General features: G+C 46.7%; 1 long non-coding RNA gene across 3 annotated transcripts; it reads left to right on the top strand.

Annotated features, from left to right (window-relative positions):
* The first annotated feature begins 375 nt into the window (after positions 1-375).
* On the top strand, positions 376-22964 carry LOC127685803 (uncharacterized). Of its 3 annotated transcripts, none has more exons than XR_007977927.1 (5): positions 376-1013; positions 1829-1932; positions 14286-14432; positions 21085-21149; positions 21977-22964. It is a non-coding gene; the product is annotated as an uncharacterized LOC127685803 (long non-coding RNA). The 3 variants fall into 3 exon arrangements; XR_007977925.1 differs by having other exon boundaries at positions 1709-1932; XR_007977926.1 differs by lacking the exon at positions 1829-1932.
* Positions 22965-24901: the final 1937 nt, after the last annotated feature.

Below are 24901 nucleotides of genomic sequence, written 5' to 3'. Positions count from 1 at the left end.
TCACTGGGAAACACAGGCGTTGCCCATGGCTGTGCAGCACCATCTGAGGCACAAACAGGCCGCCTTAAGCTGCCTTCTTTCATGACTCTGCAGTGACTGTGTGACTTTTATTCTGCTCTCTTCTAAAGCAGGAGGAACCACCCAAGAACCACCCAAGTAACTATTTCTGCTCCATATGTACTCTGAAGTTTCATCTCGGGAAGTCAGCTTCCTTCTGTTCCTCTTCCTGCCACAGTTTCACTCAGGTCCCATTAACATTTGTTCTAGAAGGTCCTGAATCAGCCCTAAAATGTGTCCATTCAGGACTATGACAAGTTCACTTTCATCCTTGCAGGAGGGAAGTGGGCAGATTTGATGAGTACCCTGGAAGGCAGGTCCAGTGAGTGTTTCACTCTTCCCATGCTTTGTGAGGTCTTCCAGGGTCTTCGGGGCGTGGCTTGAAGAGGAAGGGGCTGAAACCCCACCCATCCATCTGGCCAAGTGCAAGCAGGAAACCAGCATGGTCAAGATCCAAAGGCATGGGTTATCCCTGATGGAGGCCTTGGTCCTAAGCTCTTCACAAGGAGGTTCTAATTCAGGCTGGGACTGGCCAGATGAAGCCATGAGTACAACCCCACTGGTTGGATCAGATTGGCAAGGCTGCTGGAGAGAGCAGTCTGTGGCTGGAAAACTCTGTTTCATCTAATTAAGGACTCTCCACCAGGAGCCCCTGCCCAATTTCATCAGTACTTGGCTCTAGCAAGAGACTTTCCAGTGCACTTGGATTTCAGTATCCCTCTACCCAGGAGACACAGTGACCCAACAAGGGGAGGCCTGTTGTCCCTCTCCTATATGCTGTTTAGAGTGGAAGTGTTTAGCCTCCAGAGCACTGAATTGGAGGTGGGACATGGAGGCAGTCCTACCAGGACAGACAGCACCAGGCCCAACCAGGATGGGGCTGCTCCCCAGAGGACCGAATAGACCTGTTGCTCTTTTTGGAGAATGGGCATAGAGTTTACCCTGCAGTGAGTGAGGTAGGTACCTTCTATTTCCTCTAGGATCTTTCCTGAGACAAGAATCCTGCCACCAAACATCTACATTTTGCTGGAGCTCCTCTGTCCAGGGTGAGCCCTGGCAAGTGGCTTCTTACAGAAATGAACAGCTCCTGGTCTGAGGAGTAGGAACACGTGGGCACTCAAGCAAGAGAGTCAGAGCAGAGCCCAGGCTGCCAGGCTGCTTTGCCCACGAGAACTATCCCATGATGGTGTCTAGTGTGCGCTGGGTGTCATGATGTGGCATTTGAGCACTTATACCCTGCCCAGTACCACTAAGAAACCAAATGTTTAATATAAATTTAGCCAAGGACAAAGTACTTGCCTAGCATACAGAATGCCCTGGGTTTGGACTCCAATACATCATACAGCTGGGTGTGGCAACACATTTGGGAAGTGGAGCCGGCATGATCAGGAAGTTTGAGGTTACCCTTGACTATAGCCTGGCCAACATGCAGTCTTGTCTAATTAAGTAATTAAAATAGCTGCAGTGACTAGTGGTCATTATATTGACTAGTACAGTTCTGGAAAACTTGAGACCCTTGTCATCTTTTGTTCCAGGAAGTTTCAGCAAGTAACCTTTTTTACTGGGTGGCCTAGAAGGTGTAACTTTGCTTATCTTTTGTGATTTTGTATTTGAAAAAAACTAAAACCCATTCCTTGTCTTCTGTATAAAGGACTCATTCAAGGACTTTATCAAAGTGACCAAAGCTTTGAAGTCTTACTCTGCCTTCCCCAAGGCCCAAGAGACAAATGCTTGCTGAGCAAGGTCTCATGGCCATGCTGGTCTCTCCCAGGTGGCCTACTCTCCTCTCAGCCAACCAAGAAGAGAGAAGCCTACGAGATAAGCAGCATCTGGGCACAGGGACGTACAGGGATAATGATGACAATGACATTTGACGTGAGTCTATGCCTAGCATTGTTCCTGATCTGAGAACCCCACCCAAGGCTTTTCTAGTTTCTCTAAGTCCTTGTGGCTATCTTCCCTGGTGGCCTGCTTGGATTTTCCAAGGCTGGGACGGCCACCTCCTTCTTTTCTTGATTTGGTAGACAAAGTTAATGGCCCACTATGTGGCCTCAGATAGTAAGAGGAACTCTGAAGTTAAGATTAAAGTTTTTTTTTTGGGGGGGGGGGGAATAGTCTCCTGAACTGTCTGGTTGAGACGAATACAAACCATATGGATGCTTTTGAGAATGAGACAGGAGGTCTGGTTCACTGGGAGGAGACCATGATAGAAGGGAGAGGCTGGAGAGGCTGGCAGCCAAAGAAGACAATCAGCCTGAGGAGACTAGAGAGAGAGAGAGAGAGAGAGAGAGAGAGAGAGAGAGAGATGCCAGGGTGAGTGATGATGACTACAAAGATCAAGTCCCAGCCCTTCCTGGAGATCTGAGAGTGTGATCTCCCATTCTGTGCTAATTCTTCCAATTATTCATCACAACACACTTTGTTGAAGTGTGGGGACTACACTTGCTAGGGACACACACTTGGTATAACACTCCTAGGTAACTGGCATAATCTCTCAAAACCACAGGCTTCTGTGGTCACTCAGATGGATGCTGTGTCTCAGTACTGGAGAAATACATCTTACAGCCAAGACACCACACACAGGAGTAAAGCCATCACCTGATGCTTGAGCAGACACAAGGCAGAGTGGAAGAACCCCAACCTCGAGCTGTGCCGCTGCCGCTGCTGCTGCTGCTCCTTCTCCTCCTTCTAGCCATCCTCCTGTTCTTTGTCTCCTCCTCCTCCCCTTCTCCCCCTCCTCCTCTCTCCCCCCTCCTCCTCTTCTTTTCCTCCTCCTGATCTTTGTCTCCTCCTCCTCCTCCTTCTTCATCCTCTTCTTCATCTTCTACTCAATGGAAGATAAATGAATGGTTTAAGCATTCTGACCCCATCTTCCAGCTGACATAGATGGCTTCTTTCCCCTTCCTTCAGCCTCTTCTTGGCTTCTTGGCCCAGCCCTCCCGTCCTCCATATGTCAGTTACCTCTGGCGCGGAGCTGGAGTACATACCCAACCAGGGGCAAGGGCAGATGTAGAACCCCACCTAAGCCATCAGTCACAGGAGATGCTGAAGGCATGGCTGCCATGACAACTCAACTCTTCATCCAAAAACAAACACACAGGCCAAGCAAGCTTCGTATCTGTGAGGATTTCGCTGTGACATGCTCCCCACATGCTCATGAAACAAATACTTCATCCACAGCTGGCAGCACTATTTTGAGAGGTAGTGAAACCCTTAGGGCCAGGGGGCAGAGCTGGAAGAAATGAGCTCCTGGTGGAGTGTTTCTCTCTCTGCTTCTTGATACATCGTACCTCGCCTGCCATGACACCCTGCTTTACCACAGGTCCAGAAGCACCAGAGCGAACCATGAGCCAGAGCAGACTTTCCTCCCCTCAAATTGCTTATATTGGTTGTTTAGTCCCAGTGATGATAAAATTAATGCATTTGCTTGCCTGACCCAGGAGGTAAATCGCTCAGTGCCAACGGTGAGAGAGGCGAGGATGAGTGGGAAGAACAGATGCTCCATTTGGCCAGATGGTCTACACAGAGAGGCTGCTCTGAGGTGGCAGCAATCAGACGCTCAGCTCAGGTGTGACTGGTGGAGGAAGTTACACATTTTGCCAGCCATTCGGTGACTACAGAGGGACATGGGGAGTTCCTTTAAGTATTACGTACTCTTCAGGCAAGAATCTCTCTCTCTCTCTCTCTCTCTCTCTCTCTCTCTCTCTCTCTCTCTCTCTCTCTCTCTCCCTCTCCCTCTCTCTCTCTCTCTCTCTCTCTCTCTCTCTCTCTCTCTCTCTCTGTGTGTGTGTATGTGTGTATGTGTGTGTGTGTGGACTCACTGTCTTCAGGGACAAGGGACAGATATTGTGTAGCCCCTCCAAGAATTCCACTTGCATTGTCCATGCAGAGCTGATTGCCAGCAGTGATTTAGGCAAACTGATTCAGGAGCCAAGGCACTGACAGGAAACAGACCCAGACCCCAGCTGCTTCCCTTCGGAACATCACCATCTTATCACCAACTCATGTGTCTCTCAAAGGTCTCAGGTAAGTCAGAGAGAAGGAAAGGTAGGAAAGGGCATGGGTTCTGGAGGAACAAATGCTGAGACAAGAATTTGCACAAATGACTTTGGTCAGACCGTGAAGAGAAGGGAGAACTTGAGGAAGGCCTTCAATGTATAGGGGCATCTCATGAAAAGTAAAGGAAACCAGATACAGTCATCTTTGGTGCCAAAGGCCGAAGATCATTCTAGTTCAGGGGCATTATACATTTTCTGTGGCTAATGTCACACAAGCTACTACTTCACCCAATAAAAAACTCAGTTATTCAGTTCCATCAAGTTGTATTAAGGCTTCATGGCCACAGAGGGAAAAGAACGCAGTGGTGCCCTGTGCTAAGTTCAGAAATGCAAATGCATACCCAGCCCAGAGTGCACCCTGGAGAGAAAGCAAATGCCATTTTCTGGGGTGTTCATACAGGCTTCCAGGAGAAGGAAGCAAGGCAATGAGTTTTGAAGGGAGCAAGCATCTCCCTTGCTCTTGCAAGACTGGGGGCGGTCATTTTTATTGGCTGAAAGCCATGGACTGTTTCCCTGTATTTAAAGACAGAAGCACAAGCCATGATGATGGAGGAGGCACCGAGGTGAGCTCATGATCACCCCTGGTCCCCACTTGGCCCTGAGACTAGGCAATCTTCAAAGTCCCGAGTGTCAGTTGGCATCATGGGCTTGTCCCAAAGGTAATATAATTTTGGATAAGTCTGCAGACACACTGACAAGATAAATAAAATTAAGGAAGTATAAATCGACCCAGCACATCTTGGGGCTGGGGAGACGGTTCATTTGATAAAATGGAAGCATGAGGGAGCGTGGCTTCCATCTCCAGGAGCTTGGTTTGCTGACAAAGGTCTATAAGCCCAGCACTGAGAAAGCAAAGAGAGGAGAAGTCAGAGGCTCGCTGGTCAGTCTGTCTAGCCATATCAGTGAACTCCAGGTTCAATGAGAAACTGCCTCAAAGCATAAAGTGAAGAGTATTGAAGACAATGTCTAGATATCTATCTCTGATCTCTTTATCTATGCACATCCTGCACATGCATATGCCTTACCTTGCATACAGGAATACACACACGGAGAGGAATGCACACAGGAATACACACACAGAGGAATGCACACAGGAATACACACACAGAGAGGAATGCACACAGGAATACACACACAGAAATATGCACACACAGAGGAATACACACACAGGAATGCAGTGGTGATAGAGCAGTCATGACAGCGCAGTGATGACAGAGCAGTGATGGTCATGCAGTGATGACAGTGCAGTGATGACAGAGCAGTGATGACAATGCAGTGATGATAATGCAGTGATGACAGTGCAGTGATGACAATGCAGTGATGACAGTGCAGTGATGGTCATGCAGTGATGGTCATGCAGTGATGACAGTGCAGTGATGGTCATGCAGTGATGGTCATGCAGTGATGACAGAGCAGTGATGGTCATGCAGTGATGACAATGCAGTGATGACAGAGCAGTGATGACAATGCAGTGATGACAGTGCAGTGATGATAAAGCAGTGATGATAAAGCAGTGATGACAGAGCAGTGACAACAGTGCAGTGAGGACAGAGCAGTGATGACAGAGCAGTGATGACAGAGCAGTGATGACAGTGCAGTGATAAGAGTGCGGTGATGATAGTGCTGTGATTATAAAGCAGTGATGATAGAGTAGTGATAATTGATAGTATAGTGGTGATAATGTAGTGATGATAGAGCAGTGGTGATAGAGCAGTGATAATTGATAGTGCAGTGATACTAGTGCAGTGATAACTAATCGTGCATTGATGATAGCGCAGTAGTGATAGTAGTGCAGTGATGGTGCTTGCTCGTGGCTTGGGCCTACTTGCAGAGGTTTCTAGCTTATTTTCATGCATGATGTGCCTGAGTTCTGAGCCAGGGGCAGTCCCGAGAATTGACTGGAGTTGATGAATATGGCCACGCCTTACCCTGCAGAGCATTCATCAGTACAGGTTGTCAACTGCACTGCACTTGGACTGGTCCTTCCTTAGAACCCATCTTCTGCGAATAGGGAATGAAGCTCTGTCTGCCTGCTGTCTATGGGTGGGGCCACCTGAACAGACAGGGCCTGACCCTTTTGTAGAGAGACATGGTTGTTTCTGTCTCTTGAAATGAACTTTAGCTTAGAGAGACTGGCAGGAATGTGGATGTCTGTGAACTCGCTTTGACCACTCTTCTGAGGTTGTGATCCACAGCGTTCGTGCGTGCTGCCCTGGCAGGTCAGAGTACTATGTGCCCAACGCCAGAACTACCACAGTGTTCACACCGTCCTCCGTCAGACCTGAGCCTGTGAGGAGGAAATGTCCTGTGTATGAGGTGGGGCAAGGGCAGGAGTGCTCCTTAGTTCTCCCCAGGTGCTGGCGGGGAGACGGCTGCGTGAGAAGGCCTCCCAGCCCTGGCCAGGAAGGTTCAGGAAACAAAGAAGAAGGTAGCCAGTCAGGAATAAGAGCAGGATTAAGATCTACAGACTGCAGCCCTTAGAAACTGGTTTAATCCATTTTATAAAGAGTTGGGAGGGTTTCTCTCCCTGAATATAATACCTTGCACATCTGATCAGCTTTTTTCCCAGAACATTTCAAAGCTCTCTGCAAATACAGTGGAGTCTCTTCAGATTAGAGCATGGCCTATTATTACCTAGCTTTGGAGACACCCCAGGTCAGCAGGTCACCTGGGGCCCTCAGAAATAAAACGAATCCCTACAACAAAGAGCCTGGTGTGGTGTGGTTTGTCTAACTACTGGTTTTCAAACTATGTGAGTCATAGGACCCTTTAGAAAAAAAAAAGCCTGAAGTTCAATTCTTAATACAGAGCAAAGAGAAATTATGTTGGTGAAGGCAAAGATCTGGACCAAGGGGCATGAACATGGGGTTCGGTAATCTCCAGAAGAGTGCTATTGATGTGCCCTAGAGGCAGCTGCTACCTACCCTAGAGGCAGACTGTGTGTGTGTATGCGTGCATGTATTTGCGTGTGCATGTGTGCTTGTGTGTATATGTGTGTATGTGCGTATGTGTGTGTATGTGCGTATGTGTGTGTATGTGTGTATATGTGTGTATATGTGCATGTGTATGTGTATGTATATGTATATATGTGAATATGTGTGTGTCTGTGTGTGTATCCATGTATATATATGTGTGTATGTATGTATGTGTATATGTGTGTATGTGTGTATGTGTGTATGTGTGTATGTGTGCATGTGTGTATGTGTGTATATGTATATGTGTGTGTATATGTGTATATGTGTATGTGTGTATATGTATCTGTGTGTATCTGTGTGTATCTGTGTGTGTATCTGTGTGTATCTGTGTGTGTATGTGTATATATGTATATGTGTGTATGTGTGTATCTGTGTGTATATGTGTGTGATTGTGTATATGTGTACATGTGTGCATACGTGTATATGTGTGTGTATCTGTATGTTTGTGTGTGTGTGTGTGTGTGTGTGTGTGTCTGTAGATACAGGTTCAGGTTCATTTGTGTACATGTGCATGTGGAGGCTAGCTGTAGTTTCGGGCATCAGAATGCCGTCCATCTTGTCTTGCTTTGTTTGGTGTGTTTTCTGAGGCGGAGTCTCTCACTGATCTGGAGATCACTAAGTGGGGTGTGGTGGGCTGCCCTCCCCGCAGCACTGGGACTGCAAGCACACTACTGCTCTGCTCTGCTCTTCACGCATGGGCTCCGGGGCTAGAACCCCGGTTCTCATGCTTGCACAGTGGCCGCGCTATGGCACGAGCCTTCTCCCCAGCCCAGAGGCAGATTTCCTGTGACACTAATGAATCTGCCATTGGGGCAGGGCCAGCCTGAGCAGGGCAGAACCAGTCCTGAAGTCTAGGATCCCCAGACTTGAAGTTATGAATAATTTTGTGATATGTGATGTGGATGCTGGGAACTGAACTCTGATTCTCTGGAAGGACTGGAAGTAGTGTGTGTGTGTGTGTGTGTGTGTGTGTGTGTGTGTGTGTGCAGGTGCACACACACAATCATGGCATATGACCTAAAGTCTGGTACTGTCCTTCCACCTCAGGATCTCAGGCTTGAATTTAGGTTGTCAGGTTTACATTGCAACTGGCGCTTTTACTGGCTGGGCCGTATTTCTGGCGCCATAGTTAGAACACTACCATAAAGAGCTCCCGCCCCAGAGCACAGCCAGCTCATAAGACCATGGACCCAGCTCTGCTTTTGTGACCTCAAAACTCAAGTCTGTTCCTCTTGAAACTTTCCAAAGAAATGCCAAAACAAACAAACAAATCCCATGCACCCGGGAATCTTCTTGCACTCTGGCCAGTCGGATTAGTCCTTCTAGGCCCCTGAGCTCAGGCTGCTCCTCCGGCTGTTAGGTAAGCTTCCCTTACCCTCCCCTTTCAACAAACGGGGTTTGCAAACAGAAACTACCAGCAGGTAAAATCACCTATTGTTTATTCAGGGATTCTAATGAAACACCCTCAGGAGAGGCTGTGGCTCAATCAAAAAATCCCAGAGATTTCAGCCGAGCGGTGCCAGGAGGTTCCTTGAAGGCCTAGGTGTGTACATGCGCACACAGCCCTCACCTCCTCATGATGCTAGTCATGAGCGGTACTAACATTGCAGAGCATCAATACAACAGACTCTCTCCAACGAGGCAACATCTTCATTATTCTCTGACTCTAACACACACACACACACACACACACACACATGACAAATGGCAAACCTTTGAGTGTGGCTTTCTTTGCCTGGACTAGGAAAGCCCTTCCTAGTTTGCCCTTTGGTTTGGGTCCCATGCTGCAGGGCCACAGTCAGTACTCAGAATGCATGTTCTGACCTGGAGTTGGGGAGGGGGCACTCGGGGTCGTGAGGGTCAAGAGTGCACAGCAATTACAGGTGTGTCAGGTAACATGTACCCAAGAGACAGAAGATACCCAGGGACTGAAAACTGAGGGACCCCAATGCAGGAATTGTTTTTTTTCAAGTAATCAAAGGACTAAAAAAAAAAAAAAAGCAGAGACAGCCTAGGACCCCAGGATAGAGGAACAGAAAAAGATGGCAGAGTCCTTGGGGGACACAGGGACCCTGGCTAACCTGCACCTCCTAGGAGCCACAGAGGAAAGACTGCTGTCAATGTCACGGCTGAGGTAACATGATCGAGAAGCCATGACCTTCACCCCCTTCTCTACCATCCCTGTCCCCTGAGTGCCACCTAATGACCCAACCCTTCCGCAAGCCATTCCAGAAGGAGGTTGAGAAGTGAGAAACAGGGAGGGTTTCAGAACTAACGGGCCCACAGGGTTCACAGAGATATCACAACACAAAGGAGAGAGCGGCCCTGACAACCTCTGAGGAGCTTTCCAAGCCTGAGGAGGGCACCTGACAACCTACAGTGGTCCACCTCTTCACCCTACAATGTCCTCATGATGGCGGCCATAGAACTCACACTGCTCTTCTGATGCACAGTGAAACTGGAGCTGGGAATCTTTCCACGGGCTGTCTGATATCCAAATGACTCCTAATTTTTAGTTGGGAGAGATCTGTATTTTCTGGCTTACAGAGTCGCTTTCTCTGAAGAGACGACAGAATTCATATTAGCCATCACTCATCTTTCTCTTTTGTCTCAGCTGCTAGGGAGCTGAGTTAACGTCAACCTTCCAAGCCTGGGTGGCCGGTTGGACATTATCCCCTGCCACACATGGCTTTACATTTACAACTCTCAGCTTAGCCTGTCATTGGTTAAATGTTTTATTATCTCACATACATTTGAATCACAAAGTCTCTCTCTCTCTCTCTCTCTCTCTCTCTCTCTCTCTCTCTCTCTCTCTCTCAGCAGCAGCTCAGCAGTGACTTTCAGAGAGTGACCCAATCCTTTAATCCCAGCACTCAGGACCCAGTAGCAGGAAGATCTCTGTGAGTTTGAGGCTAGCCTGGTCTACAGTGTGAGTTCAATGCCAGTCAGGGGTTATACAATGAGATTCTTTCTCACAAAATAAAAACAAAAACAAAAACTAAAATAAACAAATAAATTTCAGCCCTGGGGTTGGCTCTAGAACCTTGTGTGTAGTATGAGCATTCTCCCGCTGACCTTTAGCCCAGTTGGCAGCTTTTAGAAATGACTGATGTTCCTCCATCTTTAATTCTGCTTTGCAGTTGGTCTCTGACCTCTTCCCCACACGCCTTCCTAGCGAGTCGTCATTTTCCCACATTGAGAAAGCCGCAGAGCCGCCGCACTTCTCCGTGGCGCTGGCTGGCTCTGTTTTGCCCCTGAGCTGCTTTCACTTCCCCTTCTTCACCCTGGAGAGAGAAATCTCCTCTCGGACAGGGCACTAACCCTTCCCGGGCGATGCCAGCATCACAGGGTAGCAAAGAGGAAGCCACAGGTCCAGGCAGAGAAGTCCCCAGAGGTGGAGGGTGGTGTGTGGACTTTGCCAGCCACCACACAGGCTGCTGGGCCACTTGTCTGAATCCAGTTGTGCCCTCTAGCTTCCCAATGATTTGACCAATGCACATCTATTCTGCTTACAGGCCTGTCAGCACAGAATTCTTCTTGGGATGACTCCTCCCCCAAAGCACCATGCTTGTCACAGGCAAGGTCTGGCCAGACAAACCAGGTCAAGCCAGGAACTTTCTCTTGCCAAGAGGATAATTTTTTTTTAAAGTCTCATGTAGCCCATCTGGACTTGAACTCACTATGTATCTAAGAATGACGTTTAATTTATCAGCCTCGTGATTTTATACAGTGCTAGGGGTCAAACCCCAGGACTTGGTGTCTGTGAGGCAGGTATCTGTTAACTCAGATGCATCCCTAACCTGGAGAGTGAGTTGGGTGGAGGAACAGGCTGACCCGCCCACATGCCTGCAGATCCCCACTGCTAACCCCGAGCCCCACACTGACCGCAGCCTTGTCCTTGCACGGGGCTTGCTTGGTTGTCTTGGGTCTTTAACAGCAGGTTTCTGTTCCACCCGAATGGAATGCAGGGTCCCACAGCAGGCACTTCGACATGACCTTTCTGAGCCTCAGCTTCTGCACCGGAATCATGGAAAGACTGGGACAAAGCACACGGTTGTGGGGGAGGGCGGGCTTAGGTCACTCCTTTCCTCTTGTCCTGATGAGCAAGCGACCAGAAAAAGTGATGGAATGGGACCATGCCCCACAGGTGGCAAACATCCTGAGACCTCACCTTCTGGGCTGCTCTGCTTTGCAAAGAATTCTTTGGGATTCCACGGAAGCGTGGCAGTGCTTGGCCCACATCAGTGATGAAAACCTGCTCTCCCCACCTTAGAAATTCACCCAAAACTTCTCAGGACAAAGGATGTGGGTGGCTCTGCAGAGTAAATGTTTTCTCGCTTTCTTTGGGCTCCTACGGCAGGGCTGCAGTGCTCTGCAGATTCCTCTCTCTGTGAAAACACAACCAAGTCTGATTGAGGATATATGCAAAAGCCTTCTTTCCCCATCGTGTCTGTTTCCCCTGGCAACCACTGATAACCCTCTGCTCCTGGCCAGAAAGCCACAGTGGATGTCCCCAACTCTAGGCCTCCTCCTTCTCCACCATGAGCAACAGCAGCCAGAGCTGACAAGGCTGAACCCAATGGCTACTCCTCCAGGAGCATCACACCAGAATCACTCTGAGCCACGACTCCAAACAGCACCGTTCCCACTGTGCTCCAAGCTGACATCCTGACAAAAACGAAGCGGTGACATGTTCAAGTCCATGGTGAACTTCATGGGAACCACAGGAGCTCATCCAAAGGTCATCCGAAGGACAGTGTCTTCCTGTCATATTAACTACTGGAGGTACCGTTGATATTTATTGATACCCGTCAAGTAAGAGCTAAGTTCATCCAGCCTACTGGACAGCCCTAGATGCCTACAGTTTGAGAGCAATGAAACTTGAAGAGATAAAGAGGTTGCTTTAGCACATGAAGATCCTCATGACCTGAGTTCAGAGAACCCACACGTTGGAAGAAGAGAAATAAGTGCAGGTTCCCCTCTAACAGAGAGACAAAGACAGACACAGAGAGTCAGAAACAGAGACAAGAGACTGGGACGGGAGAAATGAAGAAAAGAAAAAAGAAAAAAAGAAAAGAAACAAGAACATGGCCACACAGCTACTGAGAGCTGGAATAAAGCACCTCACCAAGGCCTCTGCTCCCAACGCTTTTGTGTGGTGCCACCATGACAGTCTTCGACAGTCACTGGGTAGGCTCTAGTCAAAGGAGGCCACTGAGACTTAAGAGAGCTGGTTTCTGAGGCTGTCACCAGCAGCTAAAGGACTCTACAAGGAAACCGTTCCTTTGTAGTATGGGAGGCACTTGGGCTGCTCTGCCTTGGTCTACAGGGCTCTCTGCAAGGTAGAAGCTCTGGCCTGCTTGGGGAACATGGCATCTGGGGTGAGGAGACAGCAGCAGACAGGGAGAGCAAACAGGAAGCCATGGGCGGGCAGGCTCATTGGATCCTGACAGACCAGCTTTTGCTCAGTCATAGCAAATGAGAAGTCACACCATCTGGGGCCCCTCTCGGGGCCTCCTAAGGCTGGGGCAGGAGGTAGATTCTCTGAGTTCGCAGGGAATCTTCCTGCCTTGGACTTCCAGAGAGTTCTGCTAGTGCGTTGTTCCAGCCAGCTTGGCCTGGAAGACAGTCCTGCCTCAACTAGGGAGGAATCAGAGCAGTGGCCATGAGATAGGAGGTCATGTTCTAGTCCATCGGTCTCTGCGGGCGCCCAGTGACCGGTGTGTTCTCACTGCCCTGCTCTGGCAGGCTGAGTGGCTTTCCCTTCCCCCACCTGCTCATTACAGAACAAAGGAACCTGGCTCCTTCCCGCCAGTCCAGCGAGAGTTCCTAATTGGCTTTCCATTAAAGAGAAAATAGACTACTGTTTCCACCTCATTATTTATGAGCCTTTCTGGAAGTACATTTCCATGCACCCTGGGATTACTCCTGCCCATTTTGCTTGGCCATATTTTATGATCTGTTTTATTTATTCAGGGCCTCTATTGGGCACTCACATCTGAAACCAATTAAAAAACAAGAACTAAGGAAGAAAAAAAACAAGTAAACACCTGGAGATGTCCAAACCCAGAGTCTTTCTGCAGCCTGTTCTTGGTGTAGAGGACGGGACCATGCCAACAGTCCTGGGCCGTTGAAAGTGGAGATTGCCCTTCGTGCCAGTGGATCTAGCAATGGCCCCAGAAAGGGGCAGCCTACAGACAGAAGGAACTCTCGCTGACAGGGTACCAACAAGTGGCTGGTTCTCCGGTCCACATGGGGTCTCCCCCCTTTTGCATTTTTGTACTGTCCTTTCTATCTCTGTCCCCAATCCTCATCCCACCCCCACCCCCACTCCCACCCCACCCTCATCCCCACCTCCCCGCCCATCTCTAACTCTATATTATTTATGTATTCCACCAGAGGAGGTTGAAGGGATAGTGTGAAAATCCATGCTCTTGGCAATAGCTTATCTCTTGCACATGTCTCTAACTCTTCCTGGAGGGAGGGGTAAAGGATCTCAGAGAAGCATCTGAGAAGCCTGGAGGTGCAGCTTCCATGTGGAAAGCCCCCCACCCCCAGCACATGTGTTCACTACTAATGCTGTTCTGGGCAGCTGTGGAATCTTTCGGACATGGGGCTTAGCCAGTGGTTGTAGGACTGGTGAGGGCTACAGCGTTATTCTCACCAGCTCTGATTCTGCCCTGGGCTTTCTGTTTCCTCGTTGGCTACCAAGATGTAAGCAAGCTTCGCTGCCAGCTCCCACTGCCAGTGTCACGGCCAGCCTTCTCACCTTGATGGACTGCAGCACTCTGCAGCTGTGGGCCAAAATAAATCTTTCCTGGAAGGAAGGGAGGGAAGTATTTGGTGACCGCGACAAGCAGAGCAGCTAATGTGCCTGACTGTCCCAGAGACAGGTCACACTTATACTTAGTGTGCTGTGTGTATGGATCTTAGGGGAGTCGAAGGCCTACCTGGACTTCTCAGAAGAGTCTGCAAGCATGTCTTTCTGGAACTTGCCTTTGAGTTTGTGTCTAGCACCTGGAGGCACTTTTCATATAAAATGCAAGTGAACCCCTTCCATTCCACCCCTCCCTCCTCCTCTGACATCGATCCCAGCTGGGCTAGAAGCTAAAGGACCCATCTCCTGCCCTCAATCCTGAGAGTCGGGGTGCTGTGAGAGCCTCTGCCCTGAATCCAGCCCTCTTTTTCCTTCTAGATGAGGCCGTGCATGTGGACATCATCAGAGGGCAGTAGACATCTTGGTGTTATAAAATGCTGTGTTCCTTGGGCCAGAGAGACAGTTCAGTGAGTGAAGGCACTTGTAGTTAAGCCCGTCAACCTGAGTTCAATCCCCAGGAGCCAGGTAGGACACCGTATCAGTGACTTTTTCCTCTCTGTGATATTTTCAATGCTTGTTGGCATCATATTCCATGTACACATACATGTTAAGGGAGGCAGAATCTCTGAACTCTTAAAGCTGCATACAGATCATTCATCACAACATCTACTTTCCTTAGTCATTGATGTGCATTCTTTTAATTAGTCAGGGCTCTCAAGAGAAACAGAACCAATAGGGTCTGTGTACGATTATGTGTATGTATAATCATATGTGTGCATATACAGTTGTGTATTTATGTGTATGTGTGTGTATAGTCATGTGTGTGTACCATCATGTGTGTGTGAACAGTTGTGTATATATAGCCAGGTGTGTGTATGTAAAGTAATGTGTGTTTATGTGTGTGTGTATACAGTTGTGTGTGTGTACAGTTGTATTTGTGTATTTGTGTGTACAATTATGTATATGTGTGTATAATTGTATATGTGTACATAGAAAGGTGTGTTTGTATACAGCTATATGTGTGAATAGTTATATGAGGGGAGACATGTGTGTATATGGTCAAGTGTGTATATATATATATACACAATTGTGTGTATATACAGTCATATTTTGGGGCCAGTCATGTGTGTGTACAGTTGTGTGTATATACAGTTGTGTATATATGTATAGACAGTCATGTGCACGTGTGGACAGTTGTGTATCATAGCAGCAATACTATTCCTGAAAAATGCATGTTAGATGATTTCAGGCTTATGTAAACACCAGAGCTACTGAGCAAGCTAAGATGTGATGATGTCACTAAGCAATTAATTTTCTATGTTGTCTTTACAGTCCAGTATTGACCCAAAGTGTCACAGATGTGTTATATATAACACATCTGTACATAGATTGACTATTGGGGATTGGTTCATGGTTGTAGAAGGCTTGATCTGCAATTTGTAAGCTGGAGAGTTAGGGACATCCAAATCCAAGGGCCTGAGACCAGGGGAGAGAATGGTGTGAGGCCTGGTCTGAACCCAAACCCAGCGACCTGTCTGAACCTGGTCTGAACCCGGTGACCAATAACAATGATTTTCTTTTTCTTTTTCTTTTTCTTTTTCTTTTTCTTTTTCTTTTCTTCTTTCTTTCTTTCTTTCTTTCTTTCTTTCTTTCTTTCTTTCTTTCTTGTCTCTGTGTGTGCATACATGCCTGTGTGTCAGCATGTGTGAGCATGTGTGATTTGTGAATGCCGATACTCATTCACCATAGGGTGTTCACAGAAGCCAGAGGACAACCTGGGGTCCTTGGGTGTCAGTCCTCACCCTTCACCTTGAAATGAGGTTGTTGTTGTTTGCTACCACACATCAGTCTGACCAACTTCACAGCAGAGACACTGCAATTACAGATGTGTAGTTATGTTGTAGAAACAGGAACCCAAACTCTGAACCTCAACGTGTGGCCAGTGACAGCAAGGACTGTTTTAGAGCAGAAAATAAAACATGGATGCCCCAGCTCAGAGAAGGCAGCCTGCCCTTCTTCCTGGCCTCCTCAGGCTGCCAGCACATGATGTCCTCCCACATTGCTGAGGGCCATCTTCTTCACTCAGCCCCCAATTCAGATGCTGATCCCTTCCCCACAGGCATGCCTGGAAATGTTTTATCAGCTACCTGACAGTCCCTTAGCCCAGGCACATGGGCACATGAAGTTAACCTTCACAAACCGGTCCTTTGTGCATTTGTCCATTGACTCAACTGGTAACGTGTGGCAGGCGCTGGCCACACATTTACTGTGGTGACAGCGTCTACTAGACCAGAGCTTTATCCTGTGCATCCAGAGAGACATACACATCTCAGCTTTACTTCTTACTGTGACTGTGAGAGCTGTGACAGCCATAGCCACCTCAGGCAGGAAGGAAGGGCACGAGAAGCAGACACGGTTCCTCCCATCCATAAATCACCACTTCCGGTCCATTCCTCCATCTTGCCAGGCTTTGGCGAATGGGACATTTGCTTTCTTTGTTTATTAGTGAGTTAGTTGGTTTGTATAATAGGATTGTTTTTGTAAATCTTATGTTATGTATATGAGTGTTTTGTCTGTGTGTATAAGGGTGTGCCTTGTGTGTGCAGCACTCTCAGAGGTCTGAAGAGGGAGTTGGAGTCCCTGGGACTAGACTTAGAGACAGTTGTGAGCCACCACCTGGGTGCTGGGAACCAGATTTGAGTCCTCCAGAAAATCAACCACTGAGCCGTTTCTCTAGTCCCTGGTGGTTAGTTTTAACTGTCAACACGGCACAGCTTAGAGTCACCAGGGAAGTGAGTAATTGTCCAGATCAGACTGGCCTGTGGACATGTCTTTGAGGTGTTCTCTTAAATGTTTTAATTGATTCTAGAAGACCCAGCCTGCAAGTGAGTGCTACCACTGCTGGGGTTGGGGACCTACCTGGACTGTGTGAGAATACTCCTAACTGTTATGTGTTTATTTGTATTTATTTATCATTTATTGATTTATTTCTTCATTCATTCATTCATCCATTCATGCATACATAAATGCATGCATGAACATTTCTCTCTTTCCTCTTGACTGTATTTGTGACCAGCAACTCCAGGCCCTTGTCTTGACTTCCCAGGACTGTAACCTAGAACCATAAACCAAGTAAATGTTTTCTTCCCTAAATTGCTTTTTGGTGGGGTGTTTTAACACAGCAACAGAGACAAAGCCAGTACTGTTAGTTTTTTGCTTTGTCTTCATGTTTTGACATAGAATCTCACTGTGGGAGCCCAGGGTGGCTTTGAACTCTCCAATTTCCTGTCATTGCCTCCCAGTGCTGTGATAGCAGGCTTGCACTACCATTCACAGCTTAAATGTCAAATATTATTTTTTTAATTTTTTTTAATTTTGAGACAGAGTTACTTCAGGTTGGCCTTGAATTCGCTGTGTAGCTGAGAACCCTGAACCCTTCCTCTGCCTCCCTCCAGCATTACAGATGTGCACTACCATGCCTGGCTTCTGTGGTACTGAGGAATGAGTCCAGGCCTTCATGCACACCGGGCAAGTGCTCTTCCAACTGAACTGCATTCTAGCCCTAGAGTTTCATGCAGTAAAGGCATATATATGAAGGCTGTTATTTCTTGATCACAGATTTAGAGAGTGTTATACACATAACATGCTGGCCACTCAGCTGATTAGTTTTAATTTAGTTATTCCTAAGGCTGAGATGTCTTAGTCATAAAGATGAATTATTGAAAATGCATTTTCAAAACTCACAGCTTGCCATATAAGGAACCCAGGAATCCTCCAAGGTTTCTAACATCTCCCTCAGTTGTGGGAATTCATAGTGCTACTATTTGATGGCTGAGCTCCTCCGCCTGGACTTTCTCCAGAGTTGGGGAGTTCAGTCTGGAAACCATCTAACAGAGAGGAAGGAAACCTGTGACCCAGGACAAGTAAGAATCGAATAGAGCCAAGGGAGACACATGATATTTCGAGATCTTTGTGACTGCACCATAGTATAAAGCAGACTCTCATGGTGACACAGCCCAGGGGACAGCTGACACTCCTGTGATTCGTTTCCTACACTCAGCAGAGAAAGAAATCCTAAAACTCAGGTGGAGGCTTCCAAATAAAAGCTCAAGATGGAATTCTTCCCCGGACCCCGCCCCCGGTCCCCCCACCCCTGCTCTGCCCCAAGTTCACAGAATTTGTAGACTGTCGCAGAGGTCCTGATTGAGAACAGCTGTCTGAGGCAACTGAGACCAAGAACAGAAAAGTCTGCAGATGGCACTGACCTGGGGAACCCCAAACGCAGGGCCACCAGACACCCTCAGGCCCCGGAGACACCTGGCCATCTGTGCACTTCCTTTCCTAACATTTGAACTGCAGTGGTATAACCTTTACCCTGCTTCCTACAGGGCCTCCCATCCAGTTCCCCCAACTCTCAGATAAGCCTAATGTGAGTGAAGCTTCAGTTAGAGTTGAGGAAAAGGCTGGACTGCATGTTTGGGCCAATGAAGGTTGGTTGGTTTGTTTGTATTTTGCGATGGAAGGCAGTAGGCATGTGTACATGTGTGTGCACAGCTTGCACGCACAAGAAGGCCAAAGATCAACACTGGAACTAAGCCTGGGGCAGTCTGTGGTTTTCCTATTGGCTGGCCAGAAAGCCCTGTCTCCAGTCTTCATCCTTACCCCCAGTACTAGGATTACAGTTGGACATTGTTGGGCCTAGCTTTCATGTGGGTACTGGAAATTCAAACTTGGGTCTTCATGCTTGCACAGCAAGAACTTTAGCCACCAGGTCATCTCCCCAGATCTCTCAGAAGAGACTGAAATTCATCTCTCTAGCAAATCAATTGAGCTGAGGCAGGAATCTGAAGCAGAGAGAGGCAAGGGTCTTGTGGACAATTGCAGACCCTCCTGTCTGGGCTTTGGCTAGTCACAGGTCACGGAGCATCAGACTGAGCTAGTGTCATGCAGATCCTAGAGTCTTGGGGCACCCAGAGACATTAGATGGTCTGGAAAGGACAGAGGGCCATTTGCACAGGAAGGACTACTTGTTTGGCAGACTGAGGTTTGAAAAGCTATGGGCCAGGCTGCCCCGAGAACTCCCTGCCCCAGTCACTCGCTTATGCAAGGCACAGGCCTGCCATGTGCTCAGCCATCCAAAAAGGGCAGGGCCTTGCCGGGGTGGGTATCTCATCATCATAGCTAAGGATTTGCCCCTTTCAGAAATCCCATGGAGATACCAGCTCCTGGCAGTCGCCAACACTGGCAGTGGCTGCCGAAGAGGCTTTAATGAGGAGCTGACAAATGAATCCCCTTTGCCCTGCCCTGCCTGCAGCAAGTCCACTGCCTCCCCACACTGGCTTCCCCTGCCGCTCTTAAGTTTGCCTCCTGATCTCAGACTCAATGCCTTTCCCCATTCTTCTGAATGTTAAAGTCACGACCTTTGCGGTTTATGGGCCACTAGAGACTGAACTAAATGTGTTAGCTCAGAGTCCAAACAAGTAATAGCCGGCCAATTAAATTAATAATCCATATTGTTACAATGTTTAACCACGGCTGTTTCCTCAGCGGTCTGTTTAAATCACAGCCAAGACCTGACCTATTAAAATGAATAACTGGAATTATGAGAAACTATTTAATAAACACAGCTAGGAACACCATACAATTGGGCATGAAATATTTATTACCACTTGAATCAGAGAACTGTTTGGGATTTTTAGGTGGTATTAATGAATGTGTTTTAATTTCTGACTCACAAGGTGGGAGGTGGGATTGGGACTAAGGGCCTTTTGCAGATTCTTGGAGAAATCATTTTATACTGTATCATCTCGTTGTGTGGAGGGTTGTTTAGGTGTGGACATCTTCCAGTTACTGCAAAGGGAGTATCTTTGAGTATATGGTTAGGTAGATGAATAGATGGATACATGCATGTATGAATGGATGGGAGGATGATGGATGGTAGATTGATGAATGGATGAATGGATGAATGAATTAATGCATAAAATGGTTACAGATGGGTGGATGAATGGATGATGAGTGAATGAATGGATAGATGGGTAGATGGATGGATGAATGGGTGGGTGAATGCTGGATGGGTGATGGGCAGATGGTTGGATGGAAGATGGGTAGATAGATGGATGAGTAGTTGGATAGATGGTAGATGGATAGTTGGATGGATGAATGGATAGATGGATAAGTGGATGGATGAACGATGTGTCAATGGATGAGTGGTTAGATGAATGGGTAGACAGATGATCGATGGGTAGATAAATAGTGAAGATGGATGGATGATAGATGAATGGATAATGGATAGATGGATGAATAGTTAGTGAACAGATGGATGGATGGATGGATGGATGGATGGATGATGGGTGGATGATGGGTGGGTGGATGATAGATGGATAGATGATAGTTAGATGGTGAATAGATGGATGGATGGGTAGATGGATGAGTGCATGAGTGGATGATGGATGCATAATGGATAGATGGGTGATGAATAGATGGGCAGATGGATGGACCAATGATAAGTTGACATTGCAGTGACTACACTTCAATGACGTAAGACTTATGGAAGACTTTGAACAATGCCTGACACAAAGTCCTTAGTAAAGAGTCATAATCAGAGGACCAAAGCCTGGTTTTAATGTATTATAATGTCAGTTCTTACATTCATCATCTATCTGGGAGTTCCAAGCAGCTTTAGAACTTCATACAATGAAACCCTAATTAAACAGACTCCTAAGAATGCCCAGAAAAAAATTGTCTAGATGGAGTGTAAGAGAGTTCTGACCAAGGTAACTCTTAAAAGGAAAACATTTAATAGGGCTGGCTTACAGTTTCAGAGGGTTAGTCCATTATCAAGCAGGCAGAAGTCCAGGCAGGCCTGGTGCTGGAAAAGCTGAGGTCCAAAGGCAGCTAACGGGAGACTCCCATCCATATTGGGAAGAGCCTAAGTATAGGACCTCAAAGCCCACCTACACAGTAACACACTTCTCCCAACAAGGCCACACCTCCTAGTAGTACCACCTCCCATGGGTCAAGCATATTCAAACCACCACAGAGTCATTTGGAAAGATAGTTTTTAGCCTTAACAGAAGGAAGTCTATCTTTCCCTATTTTCTTTAAGTATACTGAGTCTCACCTCTGTGCTCTCCCCAGTGTGACTGTATTTCATAAAAACCTTTTCTCCTTTCCCCAGATTTTAGGTTTTGATAATGGGTTTAGGAACTGTGGCTTCTGTAATGATAGTCCTCGGGCAGTCTGGTAAGTATGATGGTTATTAGGGATCTATGGACATGATAACTGGGCCTTCTCTAGGAGAGAGTCCCAATGAGAAAGGGGCATCTCAATCCTGAACCTACTTCTAGAGGAGGAGGAAACCCAGACAGGTGCAGACAGGTGCCAAGAGCCAGCTGATACTGTGAGGACACGTGCATTGCCTCACATATAGTTTCTCTCTGGCACTACCTCACTGGACATGCCCTACCCAAGGCACTGCTGGATTACCTCTGGGGCTTTGTGCCTCCTGGGGGAGGGGGGTCAATTCTGCTAGTACATAATGCCCTCTAGTGTATTAGTGGGCTGCAGAAAAAAAGAAATTACGAGTAAGCTGGCTAGAGTGGTATACACCTATAATCTCAGCACTCAGAGGGCTGAGGCAGAAAGGTTTTGAGTTGGAGGATAGCCTCTGCTACATAACAAGTTTCAGGTTAGCCAAGGCTATATTGGTATCTCCAATCTCAAAAGAAAAGAAAAAGAAGAGAAGGAAGGGAGGGAGAGAGGAAGGGAAGGAGGGAGGGGAGAAGGAGGAAGAAAGGAAGGAAGGAAGGAAGGAAGGAAGGAAGGAAGGAAGGAAGGAAGGAAGGAAGAAAGAAAGGAAGGAAGGAAGGAAAGAAGGAAGGGAGGGAGGGAGGAAGGGAGGGAGGAAGGGAGGGAGGGGAATGGCCTAGATTAAAGATCAAGAGATTTGTCAATTGCTCTGGCTCTGCCACTAGCATATAAGGTGCCTTCCCGCAAGCATATCTGAGCCTTTAACACATTGCTGAGAGATTAAGTTCACTGACTTTAATATCTGTTCTATTTGTCTTTAGAAAGACAGTCATTAAACTGAACACTCTTCTTAGCCAATCAGAATTTGTCATCAAAGGCAAGGAGACAACAACTGAGTATCTGGTGAGAATGTGTTCCTGTTCTCAGGATTCCAAAAGCAGGTGTGACTCCTTAGGTAGCAGACCGACTCATGATGAGCAGGAGCCACAGGCGTGTGTACTGTGAGGCCCAGGCCAGTGGGTCATCCTGGGATCTGCTCTCACCAGCCATCAGCAGTCTCCTATGGGATTCTTCACTCTGGGCTTTGGCTTCACCTGGCATTTGGGGATGATGAACCTTGCCCTACTGTCTTTCAGGAATACAAGAAAAAGTAAACAATTACTAGTGTTTTAAAGAATGTGCTAAGCAAATGTGATTGATCAGATTAGTAACCAGATTGCTACTTGAGAATGTTGAGTCACTTCAGTTAACTCCTTCTAGAAGCATAAATGACAATTTGGTCACATAACATGTCAATGCTTGCACTTGCTGTTTTGTGTCTAATGAAAACTGAGAACTCATCAGCTCTACTAAGGTCAATGCTTATACCATGGTAGTTTTCTTTTTTTTTATGTTCTATATTCTTTGTTTACATTCTAAAAGCTTTCCCCTTTCCCAGTCCCCCCCCCCCATATGTCCCATGTCCCATAAGTCCTCTTCTTTCCATCCGTTCTCCTAACTTTCCCCCTCCCTTTTCTCTGTCCTGGTACTCCCCTACAATTCTGGATCAAGCCTTTCCAGGATTAGGGCCCTCTTCTTCCTTCTTCATGGGAATCATTTGATATGCTAATTGCATCTTCAGTATAAAGAGCTTCAGGGCTAATTAATATCCACTTATCAATGATTGCATTCCATGTGTATTCTTTTGTGATTGCGTTAGTCTATCAACAAAGAATATACTTAAATAAAGATTTATCTGTATCATGAAATAATGTTATATACACATTAAATACCTTTTATAGATTATAAGTAAAAATCAAATTGCTAATAAAAATGGTTCTACTGTATATTTATTCTTTAGTTTTATTTGAAAATACAACTATGTAATTTGTGCCTACAGCAGAGGATATTAGTGTATATTTGTGTATGTGAATGTCCACACACACACTCATGTGAACACATTCAAAATCTGGAGGAAAACATACCAAACAGTACTTGCACATAGCTTTGGAAAGGCGTATTGATGATAGTGATAAAGATTTTTAAAATTTTATTCTTTATATGCATCTGATTTTTTAACTGTGACAACATATACTTTTAGAATTTAAGTATTTTAAAATTTGTTGAAGAAGATGAGACTCAGAAAGGACCTGACAGAATGGTTCAGGTTTATAGACATCTTTGAAGGCTATTCCTGGATGCCATCCTCTCTCTCATCTTCCACAGAGGCTCAAGTTTTCATTTTCTAGATTCTCTTGCAGCTAGGTGTGGCCATGTAATAAATTCTAGCCAATGGGCAGTAAGAAGAAGTTCTTCCTTTGTTTCTGGAAAAGAATAAGGCCATTCTCACCATCCCAAAACACTAGGTGAAACCAAAGCCCAGAGTGGAGAATCTCATAGGAGGCAGCTGTTTGCTATTGCGAGAAGATCCATTCATTCTTGGGAGAGTGGAGATAGACTCCTGGAGGTAAGTCCCGCACTAGTTTCATTAAGAGAGGCAAAGTAAGGGTCTAGGGCGATGGCTCAGTGGTTAACAGTACTTGTTCTTTGAAAGGAGCAGGGTTCAGTTCCTAGCACACTCAAACATCTGTAACTAAAGAAATGAGGGTATCTGATGTCCCACTATGGCCTCCATAGGCATCTGGCACATTTATACACTCAATCATTCATATACATAAAATAAAAGCAAATAAGTTTTTTTAAAGATAGAAAATTGTCCACGTAAGGATGATCATGGGAAATAAGGAGGAGTTCAGCACTAAGCAGAATGCCCTTAGGGATACAGTCAGGTTAGGAACCTGTAACTGAAGAACAGGGCAAAGGCATCCATCAGTATCCACTGAGCACCTGCACTACAGGTGCCATTCATTTCCTGACTTCTCCAAGCCCCAATCTCTTTCTGCAATTGCTTCCTGATATGCAGCCCTGTAAGGGCAGATACCCTGGAGAAGTTCTAACTCCACATTGCCCCATCCCATTCCGCCCAGCTACTTAACACGAGCTGGTCTTATCAATTCTCTCCCTGGGACTTTGAATATAGAAGACTAGAGTGAACCAGGTTGAGCTGAGAAGTCATGGAGATCCCCAGAATCTACTTGTTAGAAGGAAAGACCATTCCTGAAGTTGACCTCTGACTTGCACACCCATGCCATGGCACTAAGTGTGCCCACATACATGCACACAAAATAAATTATAAATGTTAAAATGCAATAAAAAAAAATAAGGCGAGAGTGATAGAAGAAGTTACCTGTGCTGGCTAATTTTATGTTGACTTGGTATAGGCTATCTGAGAGAAGGGAACCCCCAATTGAGAAAAATTCTTCCATAAATCTGGCTGTAGGAAGTATGTGGTAGGGCATTTTCTTAATTGGTGATTGATGTGGGAGGACCCAGCCCACTGTGGGTGGGGCCATCTCTGGACAGCAGTCTTGGGCTCTATAAGAAAGCAGACATTGGTGGCACACACATGCCTTTGATGCCAACATTTGTGGAGTTTGAGGCCAGCCTGGTATGTCTATAGAGTGAATTCCAAGACAGAGAGTGGGAGAAGGGACACAGGCAAGCAAGCGTGGGGCAGCCTCCATGGCCTCTGCCTTAGCTCCTGCCTCAGCTTCCTGTCCTGGCTTCCTTTGATGGTGAACAGCGATGTGGAAGAATTACTGAAATGAGTCCTTTCCTTCCTGTGCTGCTTTGGTCAAAGGTGTTTCATCACAGCAGCTGAAACCCTCACTAAACTACACTGAACATTGACCTCTGGCTTCTGCACA

Source organism: Apodemus sylvaticus, chromosome 1 (assembly GCF_947179515.1).
Source record: "Apodemus sylvaticus chromosome 1, mApoSyl1.1, whole genome shotgun sequence".
In the NCBI taxonomy this organism is placed as follows: domain Eukaryota; kingdom Metazoa; phylum Chordata; class Mammalia; order Rodentia; family Muridae; genus Apodemus; species Apodemus sylvaticus.
This window is presented reverse-complemented; position numbering and strand designations above follow the sequence as displayed.